The sequence below is a fragment of the Pipra filicauda genome, unplaced genomic scaffold, assembly GCF_003945595.2.
Source record: "Pipra filicauda isolate LSUMZ 115617 unplaced genomic scaffold, ASM394559v2 scaffold80_size11013439_pilon, whole genome shotgun sequence".
Classification (NCBI taxonomy): Eukaryota; Metazoa; Chordata; class Aves; order Passeriformes; family Pipridae; genus Pipra; species Pipra filicauda.
Window position 1 is genome coordinate 9,479,221 of NW_024104987.1, and position 12,317 is coordinate 9,491,537.

Here is a 12,317-nt window from a genome sequence, read left to right on the forward strand (position 1 = left end):
AGCTGGGATTTGGGACTGGATCTGCTTTGGGCTGGCAGAGCTGTGTGGGTGTGTGCAGGACGAGATGCACAGCCCGGCTCCTTGGCTACAAGATGAGCAGTTTTAGAAAACACTTCCCAGTCCTCTGCTCCTGCAATCACCTGATGGGGTGTGCAAAGGCCAGGGAGACCAGACATGATGGGAACCTGGGGCTTTCCAGCCCGTGGGCCAGGTAGGTTTGTGCCATGGGGTGGATTTTCACACGTCCCAGTTGGAGCAGCAGCTCAGAGCAGGGCTGCAAGAATCCTGTCAATGGATCCCCATGTCATTCTGCCAGGAAGCTGCCAAAAATCCTTCCATGCAACTCCCTTATTTCCAACGTGTGCCTGGATGTGAGCTCGGCTCGTGTTTCCCAGTCTGAGCAGTCCCAAGTGTCAGGATGCCCCTGTGAGGTGCCAGCTCTCAGAGCACGAGGGATGGAGGAGGCAGTGCCCCTGTGAGACACATCCTGCCTCGGCAGGGAACCTGGAATTCAGTTATTTCCCTTTGGGAGGTGAAGGCAAGTGACAGCCAAGCCAGCCAGCAGCTCCGCGAGTCCCAGGAGCTGTGCTGCTTCCCCAGCACGTGTTCCCTCTCCCTCTCTCTGCTGTAAGACCACGAGTGGGCTCTTCTCTAAAGAGAAGGTTGTGTGAGGTCTGTTTGGGGTTTTCAAGGCTGGAACAGACCTGTGGGTATGGCTGTGGCAGGGCTGCTCAGCCAGATGCTGCTACTGCTGCGAAAAGTGTTTTCCCACAGGCAGCTCTGGGTGGTTTCCCCCTGCCCTTGGCCTTGCCCCGCTGTGGGTGGCTGTTCCCACAGCACAGGAGCACCTGCAGCGGGGCAGGAGGGTGTGGGTTGATTCAGGGATGAGTGCAATCCCAGCACAGGGGGACTTGGAGGTTGCAAGCAACTGAGAGAAACCACCCAAAAGCCAAGGGGAGAAGTGGGGAAGTAACAAAGCCACGATGTGTTCAGTGAGCAGTGAGCCGGCGTTGGCTGGGATTCAGTTCCCCCACGAGATGGAGACAGCGCTGCTGGTTTCGGTTACTTTCCAACTGTGGTGCAGGAACAATTTGTCTTAATAAATTGTGAGGAATAATGCAACAGGACAGAGCTCTCGAGAGGGCGTGAGGGTTTTTATGGCAACCATGGGATGAATATTAACCAACAGATCATGTTGTTATTGCTTACTGTTGGTTCGTGACCTGAGCTCCTTTGTGTCCTGTGTGACACAATTCTGAGCCGATGCCCTCTGATCTCCACGGACCAGTTTGTTTTATGGTGTCTCTGGTTTATGTGATGGGGATCTGTTGCTGTGCCCCTGTGTGGAGGTGAGCTGAGCCCTCCCTCTCACCCAGGGCAGCACGAGCATCAGTGTAATCAAACTCCTAACAGGGGGAAGAGGCTTTTTAACTTCTTCACAGAAATAAAATCATCATTTATGCAGATTTCTGCTCTGTTGCTGCTTTACTGAAGCAAAATGCTTCAACTTTCCTCCTGTGCCACTGTCCCCATGGATGGGATGATAGCTTCAGGACAGCTCAGGGTGCCCTTGGAAGGACAATCTCAAGAGCAGAGACCATTGTGACAGGGGAAGAGGGAATGGCTTCAAACTGACAGAGAGTAGATTTAGATGAGATATTAGAAAGAAATTCTTCCCTGTGAGGGTGGGGAGGCCCTGGCACAGGTTGCCCAGAGAAGCTGTGACTGCCCCATCCCTGGAAGTGTCCAAGGCTGGGTTGGACGGGGCTTGGAGCAACCTGGGCTGGTGGAAGGTGTCCCTGCCCATGGCAGGGGGGTGGAACTAGAAGATCTTTCAAGTCTCTTCCAATCCAAACCACTCTATGATAATTCCTCCCTCTGCCATTGCTCTCTCTCCTCTCTGATCTGGGTCACATTGCTTCACCAGTGTGATGTGGGGCTGTGTTTTGGTGTGCCACACAGAGAAAAGGCCAGGGAAGTTTTTTCTGGATATTGTAATGCAGCTGGAGGGAGATTGGGCTTTGCTGGGTGTTTTGCATGGTGCATTCAACATAACTAGTAAATGGAGAAGCATAAGAGGATCAATGTCAAAGATTGCCAGCAGTGAAGGGGAATGTGCTGAGAGACACACAGGGATACCAGCACTTTGGGGCCTTTATTTGCAGCACTGTCTGGTTGCAGTACTGACCAGCTCGCTCTCATTCTGGCCTGGTTTTATCCCAATTTTAGTAATATTTGTTTCTATTTTTGCAAACATATACTGTGTTCCCAAAGCAGCAGAAAGGAGCTGCCACTCTGCTGAGCTGCTCATGCAGCTGCTGTTGCTGTGGTGTCATGTACCTCGGGAGACTGGACACCCCACTGTGATCCAGGAACTCAACTGTGATCCAGGGACTCATCCTGCATCCACCCCCCCCCCGTGGGACTGCCCACTGTAAATGCAATAAGTGCAGGAGGAGACCTGTCACACCCCTAAAGAGCCTCTGCTCAGCTCTCCTGTGCTCCAGACCTGTCTCATCTCCTTTCACCTGCATCTAAATTTCCCTGCTCTTCCCACCTCGATGGAAAGCAAACCTAAAAGAAAACGTAGTGCTAATGATCCTGACCCCACTACTATTTTATTTCCAATTGGCAGCTCATGCAAGCAGCCCTATTTTCTGTTCTAATAGGAAACTTTATGATGTACCAAATTGCCCTGTAATAGCCTGTGCTGAGTTGCCTCCTGAAAGGTAAACGAGTGTGAATTTTTATGATCAGTTCTTATTACTTTTTTTGCCTATTCCATGAAAAAGAGGAGGGGGGTTGCATTGAAGGGGGACCCCCAGGTTGCAAACTGGAGCCGCCGGGAGCCGGGTGGTGCCTCTGGAGGGCTGCGGGAATGGGGCAGTGCTGTGGAGTGGGGCAGTGCTGTGGAGTGGGGCAGTGATGCTCCCGGCTGCCTGCTCGGGGCTAGTGGCTGTGTCCCCTCGTCGTGCTGGCTGTCACCTCCCGGTGAACAGACCTGCTCCACCTGAGCACTCACCTGGAGGCTGAAGGGTGGAAGAAACGTCTGGGCAGGCACAGAAGGGAGGGTTTGGGGGCACCAAAGCCCGGGCGTTGCTCTGCGCGTTATGGAGTGCCATCTCCTGGCTTGATAGGAATTAACTGGGACTCCCGCGGCTCGGTACCATCCCTGGGGAGCCCGGGCAGCTGCTCCTGCCGCCTTTAGGCTGGTGTCCAGCTCAGGAAATTATCCAGAGAGGCTGGCAGCAGCAGGATATGGGAGCCTTAATCCAGAGCTGCTCTCCTGTGCTGGGTGGGGAGAGCTCATTTCCCACTAATGGCTTTGTGTTAATTAGAGTCGCTGAGCCCTCACACAACCCGGGCTGGAAGTGACAGGAATCTGGGAAGTCCCGTTAGCATTTTCCACCGTGTTTTGCAGTGGAGAAACAGCAGGGAGGTGTGGCATGGGATCCAGGGAGGGGTTAGGCAGCAAACATTCCATGGGCACCAGGACATCCACTTCATTTTAGCTGAAATTAGGTGCCTAAGTATCTTTCTGGTTCTGCATGAAGATGACTGCAAAGACCATACTTTAATAATCTTGGTGTCTGTTGGTATTTGTGAAAATATGTGATTTGGGGTTTTTGGTAGCTGGACTTTGCTGGTGAACTGGAGACTCAGAAGAACTGGAGCAGGAAAGGTCAAGTCCTACCTGGTGGCAGTTTGTCCTGTCCCCTGGTTACTGTAAAGGCTGATCCTCACTGAGGAGCTGCTGTCCCATGTTGGCCTTTTAGCCAAGTACTTTTAATCACTCTCTGTAGCCATCACATTTCTATCAGTTGATGGTAACTCTAATAAACCTGACTGCAGAACAAGGAACCACTTATTAAAAAAAAAAAAATAAACTTGGTTGAGTGAATGCACTTTGCAATTTTTTCATTATGCATATTTTTTCAGTAACTAAAAATTGTTTGAAAAATCTGCAGGATCTCTCACTAAATAGTTCAACAGGAAAAGGAGATCTGCAATGGTGAGAAAAAAAGCAATGATTTAGTGAAAAAATGATCATACACTTTCCACTGAAGTGCTTGGTAAAATCCTGTGACTAAAAATACTGTACAGAATTTTGCAGTAGCATTTTATCTTTGGTCGAACAAATGGCATTTAAATATGTCTAATATCAAAAGCTGTGCTTAGAAGGTTGACCATCAGTGCCAATTACTGTAGCTGTGTGGATAAGAATGTGATTTTGATGATGATTGTTTTGCCTGGTAACACAGCCCCAGAGCAGGGTGGCCCCCCTGGACCTGCTGCTCTGCTCACTCCCCCCCTTGCCTGTGCATCCATGAGAGCAGCAAACTCCCAGAAAGCTCTCCAATCGTTTGAATAAAGGGGGGTTAATGGAGCTGTATATGTATTTATAGTAACTTCTGTTGCTTACCTGTCTCACTAGACTGTCACTGTGGTCTAACAGCAAACCAGATTCCTGGTGCACTTCGTGGCACAGGTGCCAGACAGGTTGGGTGCTTGTTTTTCACTGGGCACTGGTTTTGGTGGGACAGTCGGTGGGCTGAGCTATAGTGGGGGTGGCTGGTGCATTGGGTGCAGGGTGGGTTGGAAATTGGAGCCTGGGGGTGCTCAGAGGGTCTCTGAGAGGTGAATAAGAACAGACAGTGCTGGTTCCCAATGGTCCCACCTCTGCTCAGAAAGCTTTTGGGGTGGCCAGTTGGAAGGTGACAAGCTCCTTCTGCCCATCCATCTGGTCTGACTAATCCCAAATTAGCTCATGGAAACCAGTTCTCCCTGGAGAAGCTGACAATCTTTTTCAGCATGTCTGGTTTGAAAATTCCTGCCCTGACTGAGGCCAGCAGCCCCCATCTGCCTGACTCACCTCCGTGGTTTTGGGAGACGTGGGCATTCTCCTTCACCTCCTTCACAGAGCTTCCACAGAGCCAAAGGGTGCTCTTTTCCTCCAGGGAGACCAGAGGAATCTCCCAGCAGAAAGAAATAAAAAGCAGATCCTTGGACTTTTAAAATTTAGTGCTGGGAGTGATGAAAGAAAGGGCAATCATTCTCTTGGATTCACTTACTGTCCAACTTTCGGAGACAAGATTACTCACTCTTTCCCTGTGGAGAGGGCAGAAATGAACATCAGCTGCTCTGACATGATTTAGGCAATTACCCACCCCAGCCTGGCCGTGTAACACCAGTGAACATCCTTTTGCAGTGATAGTTATGCAGTTCCTGAGACAGATCTCCTGGCAGGGAGCCGGAGTGGCCGAAAGCAGATTGGGCAGAGCAGAGCCCTCAGTGCTCAGCGGTGACTTTGCCCACTCTCAACTCATCTCTTGCCTTAGTCCTTCACACCTACCAACACCCCGCTTTGGTTTCTCTTAAAGCTGTCTGTTTATTATATGTGGGTGAAATCTGGTCATGCTGGACTGTTTATTAGTCCAAAACTGAGGTCAGGCAGGTTGGATTTCTTTCCCGAGTGCTTTTATAATATTTGTGTTAGCTGGGCAGCTAAGTGCTGTCAGATGTAGCGGCAATGGAGCTTGCTGCTGTTGAAATTTTTATGGTTTCATGCATTTTACAGCATCACCTGTCAGACTCCAGCAATCATGATGTCACCTGTAGTGGAATATATAAATTTGAACAGAGGAGACTGGAGCTAAGGGAGTTCTTCAGTAATCTGGGCTCCTTTCTCCCCTCCTCCTCTGGAGGGGAGGCTGGGAGGTCTTAGGACATGGCGAAAGAAAAGGAGCAGACCTGTGCTCCCCCGGGCTTTGCCCCAGCTGTTGTGTGTGATCTGGGCAGAATCGCTGCCCTCGCTCTGGCTGTGGTTTCCATACTGCCTCTTTGTTCTGCTACCTGTGTCTCCAGGGATATGGGCTCCTGCATTCATCCCGAGACGTGGGAAAGCCTCGGTCAGCACTGGGGAGTCTCCAGTGGCTGTGCTTCGGGCTGGTACCCTGGGATGGACAGGCAGGTGCATGGGCTGGCAGGGAAGGATGGAAGGAAGGGTGGCTTTACCAGGAGAGTGTTTTAGGCATTTATGGAGTGATGGGACAGGACTAGTTCTGTGTGAATAAGCACACTGGGGTACCCTCTGCCTGGTGTACTCATGGTCTCACCATGCCCAGCTCTCTCCTCCCAGGCAGGGTTTGCTCTAAACCCAATTTTAGTGTCATTGCAGCTTGGATTTACAATTTACAGCAACAGCACTCAGGGAGAGTCCACAAAGGGCCTTGGGGAACACGAGGGCTTGTTGGGTGTGAGTTGTCAAAGCCCATGGAAGCTGGGAGGACATGCTCTGCTCATGGTGTTGGGCACTGGGGTGGGTGTGACTCGGCGTGGTGTGTGGTTGTATCCTCAGGTTGCCCATGGTCCTCATGCTCCACTAAAAGGGGGGTTCAGACATGCATAGAAAGATTCGACCACAGGTCGAACAGCAGCTCTGCTCAGTGCTTTTAGAAGTAGGAACATGGTTGTGTTTTGCCCTGGCTCTCCTTGCTCGGTATAGTCTTGTCCCTGCAAATGCTCCCGTAATTAAGTATCAAACGAGCATTAAGATGATATTCCATGTGGCTTAGCGACCCTAAATGAAGACATGGAGCCCTGCTGCTGAGCTGTAAACCCTCAGTAGAAGTGGCTTAAGAACACACTGACCTGGTTTTAGGAGCTCTGTAACCGATACACATCTTAGGGTATCATTGGGCCTCCATAAATCTGTTTCTAATAATCACTATTTACTGAGGTTTCGCAGCTATGCCAGGGGTAGGTATCTGTTACCTTGTGGTCCAGCCTCAGTAAATGTGTTCTTAATAATCAATTGGTACTTCAATAATAAACAATAATTTCTTTATTAGATATGAATTTGAACAAGTTCTGCATTTCAGTCATACTGAAATCACTGTCTATTTTTATTTTTTTTTTGTACTCTGAAGGAGCTTTTACTGACTAAATATTGGTACTAGTGTGCACCAAATGTTACTTCTCCTTATAAAGCATCACTAGCTTTCCCTGATTTATAACTCGTGACAATATTTCAGTGCTTTGTTTCTACCCCAACCTAAGCAGTCTATCAGTTGCTTCCAAGCAATCTTCCTAGAAGGAATGCTGCAGTCTTTCTTATGGATCATTAACTGGAGATGAACTTGGGGCCTTCGGATGTGAACACACTGCCATACAACCTAGCAGGCCAACCCTTTTAGTTGACACTACAAGTTATAGAGGCACAGGACTCTAATCTTTTACAGAAAAACCAATAATTGAAGAGGAAAGTTGATTTTTTGCAGTGCCATTGAGGAAGCTTTATTGTTTTCAAGGCCTGCATCTCATCCCAGGTCTTCAGAGCCAGGTGTTCCCATGACTCAGACATCCCAGCTCACTTGTCACGGAGTGCCCTCCCTGTGGTGTGCAGGGAGTGCTGCAGGAATGCCCTGTGCCTCGCTGGCCACACCACTGCTTCCCAAACTGCAGTGCTCTGTGGAGAAGGGGGCTTTTGGCTTTGAAGTACGAGGAGGTTTGTCTCCTTCCCATCAGCATCTAAAGCAAGTTTTCTTTCCAGGGCTGGTTCAGGATTCTGCAGAGCGTGGTTGAGTGTGGGGATGTGTCTCTGGACTTCAATAGGCCAGTCCTGGACAGGAGGTGAGGAACACAAATAATATCTGTGATTCACATCACTCTATCCAAACACCCAGTGTGTTCATCTTGCATCTTAAATTGTCCCTAATTTGTGAATTTTGCAATGTTTTGTACCATCATGCTTGGATATATCCTTCACTCCCATGGCACAGCAGCTGGTTGTTCCTGTACCTGCACGGGAGAGAAATGGGAGCTGCTCCCTCAGCACCTTCCACTGTGATTTCTTGTGAGGAAAGCTTTGAATCCCATCCCCATCATCACCTTCTCAAACAGCCTTTCGGTGTTGGCTCAGACCACTCTCCTCTCCCTGAAATGGGGCTGTCTGCAGTCCTTAGTGGCTCTGGGGTGGGATGAGTATTTATCCCCCACTTTGCCAACCCCTCCCTGGGGGGAGGGAGGAAGCTGCTGGTGCACTCCCGTGGCTGCCAGACCCCTTTGAGCAAAGAGAACCGTGTGTGTGTGTCTGTTCCTCACCCATGTCGGGTGTCACATCGCATTAAGGCACATCAAGCCATAGCGGGTGCAGAGTTCGATGCCTTTAATTAGTCCAGTCAAAGGCAGGAATTCCCTTCTGCTGGGTGAGTCTGCTCCCATGACAAGAAGATTAGTGGCCTCAGCTTGTGATCGTCGAGCTCGGAGTTTCCCCCCCCCCACTTTAAGTCATTTGCAATTTTCTGTTCCTCGTGCTGGTGGGTTTTGAGGGGCTGGTTTTCGTTCTGGGAGGGCAGGGGGTCAAAGCATTTTGGCGAATGGCAGAGAACCCTGTTCCCAGTGCCTGTTTGGACAAGTCAGCTCACTCCTGGACTACCTCTGGACTAGACATTTGTGAATGTGAACCTAACATGGAGCCTAGGAGTGCCTCAGGACCTCTCTGGGGAATGTTGGTGCTGATGGTGGTGTTTGGTGGACCTCAACTGGCCTGTGGTATTGAGAGGTGCAATACTGAACCCACTGAGAGCAGAAATCACAGAATCATAGAATGGTTTGGGTTGGAAGGGACCTTAAAGATCATCTCATTCCAACCTCCTGCCATGGGCAGGGACACCTTCCACTAGACCAGGTTCCTCCAAGCCCCATCCAACCAGCCTTGAACCTGTGAGGAGATGTGTCACCATCCTTCAGCTGCTGCAGGGGGGTTGCTTACCAGTAAACCACTGGTAGGTGGTTGTGTTTGAGCAGTCCCAGGTTGTCCTTTGCCTCTGCTCCTGGTCAGTCCTGTTCAACCACCTCTCCATCCTCAGGTTTATGAACACCTGTGGGCAGACCTAAGCTCCAGCCAGAGACCAACCAAGAGCTGCTCTGGGCTCCTGTTGCCTGGCAGCTGGTATGGCTGTGGTGAATGTGGATAAAGTCCTGAATACCTGTGCTGTGATCTGAAAGGTCTAAAATGTCCACTTCTAGCATGCAATTGAAAATCCTCACCCTATGGGTCTTTCTAGTTCATTTTTTCTTGTGGATGTTAAGATTTCTTATGCCATTGTATGTCACCCCATTACTGAAGTTGATGTGACAGAGGGGAAATAGCTTAATTCCATATCTTGTCTCCTTTTTCTATCCTTTTGGTTTAAGCTAAGCTCTACAGGAGCTTGAGTGTATTGTTTCTTTGTCAGAGCTGTAGAAAGGCTTTTGTGTCTCACTGCTTGTCCATTTTCTCAGCTGAGTACAATATTCCTCTCTTGACTCCTTGATATCCTGAGATTTTCTCTTGCCACAGCAAAACTATTAAACTTTTGACTTAAATGGATCTTTATTTTGGTAACCTAATGCTACCTTCTCTGAAAAACAAGTCCTAGGTTTGAAAGCAACTCCACAATGTCTCACGTGTCTACATGGAAGCGGATCAAAGTCCAGTGAGCAAAGTGTGTTCCTGACATCTGTAAATAAGGGTAAGTTGTTTGGGAGTACATCAAATACTGTGGAAGTACATGAGAACTAGAGATACTTGGGGTATTGTTGAGTTAACTGCAGCAAACTCGAATTCTTTGTCAGAGATAAAATGACCACTTGACAGAGCAGAAGTCTTAAAATTTAAGAAATTCTTGGAGATTTGGGACTTGGGTCTCAGCTGATAGAAGCACAGATCACTCAGATGAATAAGAGCTTTTCCAAAACCACGCAGGTGAGATAAACAGAGGCTGCAGCTTTTAGAGAAGTCTCAGGGAGCAAAATGCTGGGCTGGTTCTGTGCTCTGACTGACACGACAGGTTGGTGTTTCTGGGAACCCTCACTTTGGTGATTTTTGGGTTGTTCATAACCCAAATCCCAAACCAATCTCTCAATCTGGGGGTTCTCACGTGCCCCTGGTGCCCCTGGGGCAGGGAGAGGATATGGATGTGGCTGTGACTGATGCTTCCTGCCAGCTCCATCTGCAACAGTCAGCATCCAAGATTTAAGGTCAGGCAGGACGAATAATTTTCAGAGCCTGGCAGGTTTCCAAGTCACCCCTATCGTGGATATTACCCCTCATAAAGACCACTGTGCTGTGCTGGGTCCTTGGGTTGGAACAGTATTTTCCTAGCAAATGACTGCGTGGTGCAGCTGGGATGCAGTGATTGATGAGGCAGATTTGCATGAAGGATAAACGCTGCATGTATGCAGGGAATCTTACAGGGGCTGTTGGCTGTGAGCTGGAAGGGAGAGGAGAGGGAGGCACTGAAACCCTGCTCGAGCCATCCGGGCGCAGTGTTTAGTCAGGTGCAGCCCAGCTCTGTGCACAGCCCTCCTGTTATCTTACCTCCAATAAAACTGCAGCGGGACGTGTCAGAAAGAAAGGCCCTGGCTCAGACACCATGCAAGGGAAGTTTATTTAAGTAATTACCAATGAGGCAGTGGGTGCTTCCTGAGAATTAATGACTGCTGGGCTTGATGGCCTCTGCCCAATCCTCAGGAAACGTCCCAGGCTGATGGTCCGATGGTGTGTAGGATGTGATGGGTGGGTGACACTGGTGTTGGTGGCTCCTGGGAGGGAATCTCAGCAGAACAGAGCAGAGATTCTTGCACAGCCTTGGGGGAATTCCTTGGCTCATTTAATTGCAGTGACTGTGAGCTGACTTCCCCAAAGGTCTTTGGAAAGCTCAGCTTTAATATCCTCTGCCCTGGTCAGAGGGAGGTAACCTCGGTTCTCTCCCGGCCCCTGAACTTCAGGGAACCCACACTCGTGTCCTGAAACAGAGGATTTGACTTGATAGTTCTGAGACTGACCTTGTTTGGTTTCCACAGCTCATTATGCTTCTCTTGCAGTCTCGAAGACTTTACTTGGGTTTGTTCATTTTCCTTTTTCCGCCCTGTCTGAAAAACCACTGAGCTTTCTAGGACTGTAATAGCCATCATTAATAATGATACCTTTACATTTTAGTCAGCCTTTCTAAAGTGTTTTCCTGACTATCTTCTTCTTTGCTAATAGCCTTTCTCCAGCGTCCTGAGGAAACTTGCATTTTCTAGAAGTTCTGCCAAGGAAGGACAGGGGACTTGGCTCTGATGTTTATATATTTTTCCTAAGCAGCCTTTGCCAGCTGGTGGAGCAGAAATACAGTTTTGATGGGCCTCCTCGTGCCCAGAATGGGGAAATAAAGGCCCCAGAACACCAGTAACCAAGTCAGGAAACAACCAGCCTGAGATGGGAGGTTGGAGCCAGCTCCTGCAAAGGGGCTGTGGGTCAGTCTCTGCCTCACATCTGCTCACCGAGATTGGGGCCAAGTGGAGCAGCAGGAGTGGAGGATTCCCCACATCACTGCACTTTGCTGTGCTCCCATCGTGCAGGAGGATCTTGGGCCCCAACTGACAGGGCTGGGGTGTTGCACAGGCAAGTGAGAGGGAAGGGACCTGCCCGGGGCTTGGGATGAGTGATCTTGTGGGTGTGGGTGGAGAATGCTGGTGGATGCAGGGCAGGGGAGTGGGAGCATGGGAATGGTGAGGAGTGTGCCCTGGGCTTCATTCTCAGCTGAGATGGAACAGGAGAACTTGGAAAAGTCCTTTGCTGTCATCTCCAGAGCTGTATGAATCCCCATTCATCTCCCCACACATGCAGCATTCCAGCTGTTCTTCCAATGGCTTTTTAACCCCAGACATAAACTTAGGAACCCCTCACTCCTGTGTCCTCTAATCTGTCCCAGTCACAAGAAATAGCAAATTATTCTGGGCTTTTCAGGCCATCAGAAAGGCATCTGCTGTTCCTCTCCTTTCCCCTGCTGCTTGAGCCAAGTGCCCTGCCACCAGCTGGGTCAAATAATGATGGGGGTGTCGAGAAGTGGCTGAAAATGGGGTGTCAATAGCCATGAACTCGGGTGGAGGGAGCGTTGCACTCGGTTTAAGGTCTGTCCCAGCCTTGTGCCTTTAGCAATGCTACTCAAGGACAGCAGCACTATTGGGAAGGCAGCTCCAGAGCAGCTGTCAAAAACCCTGGTTTCTAGAACATCCAGGGTGCCAGGCTTGGATCCCTGAAGTGGAGAGGCAGGTGGGACACACTGTGGGCAGGCAAATCTGGGAAAGGTTTCCTGGTGGAGCCCAGCTTGTGTTTCACTTGCAGGTGTTTGAAACCAAGGCGTTTCTGTGACACCTTAAGTGAAAAATGATCATTTTCTGATAAATTGTAATGAAAATTTCCAGCTGACTCTAAACCCAGGCTTTTCTTTCACGCAGACCCTTTCTTCTCAGGCTGTCTGCCCCCTTGGCTGTGCCCAGCCAGCAGC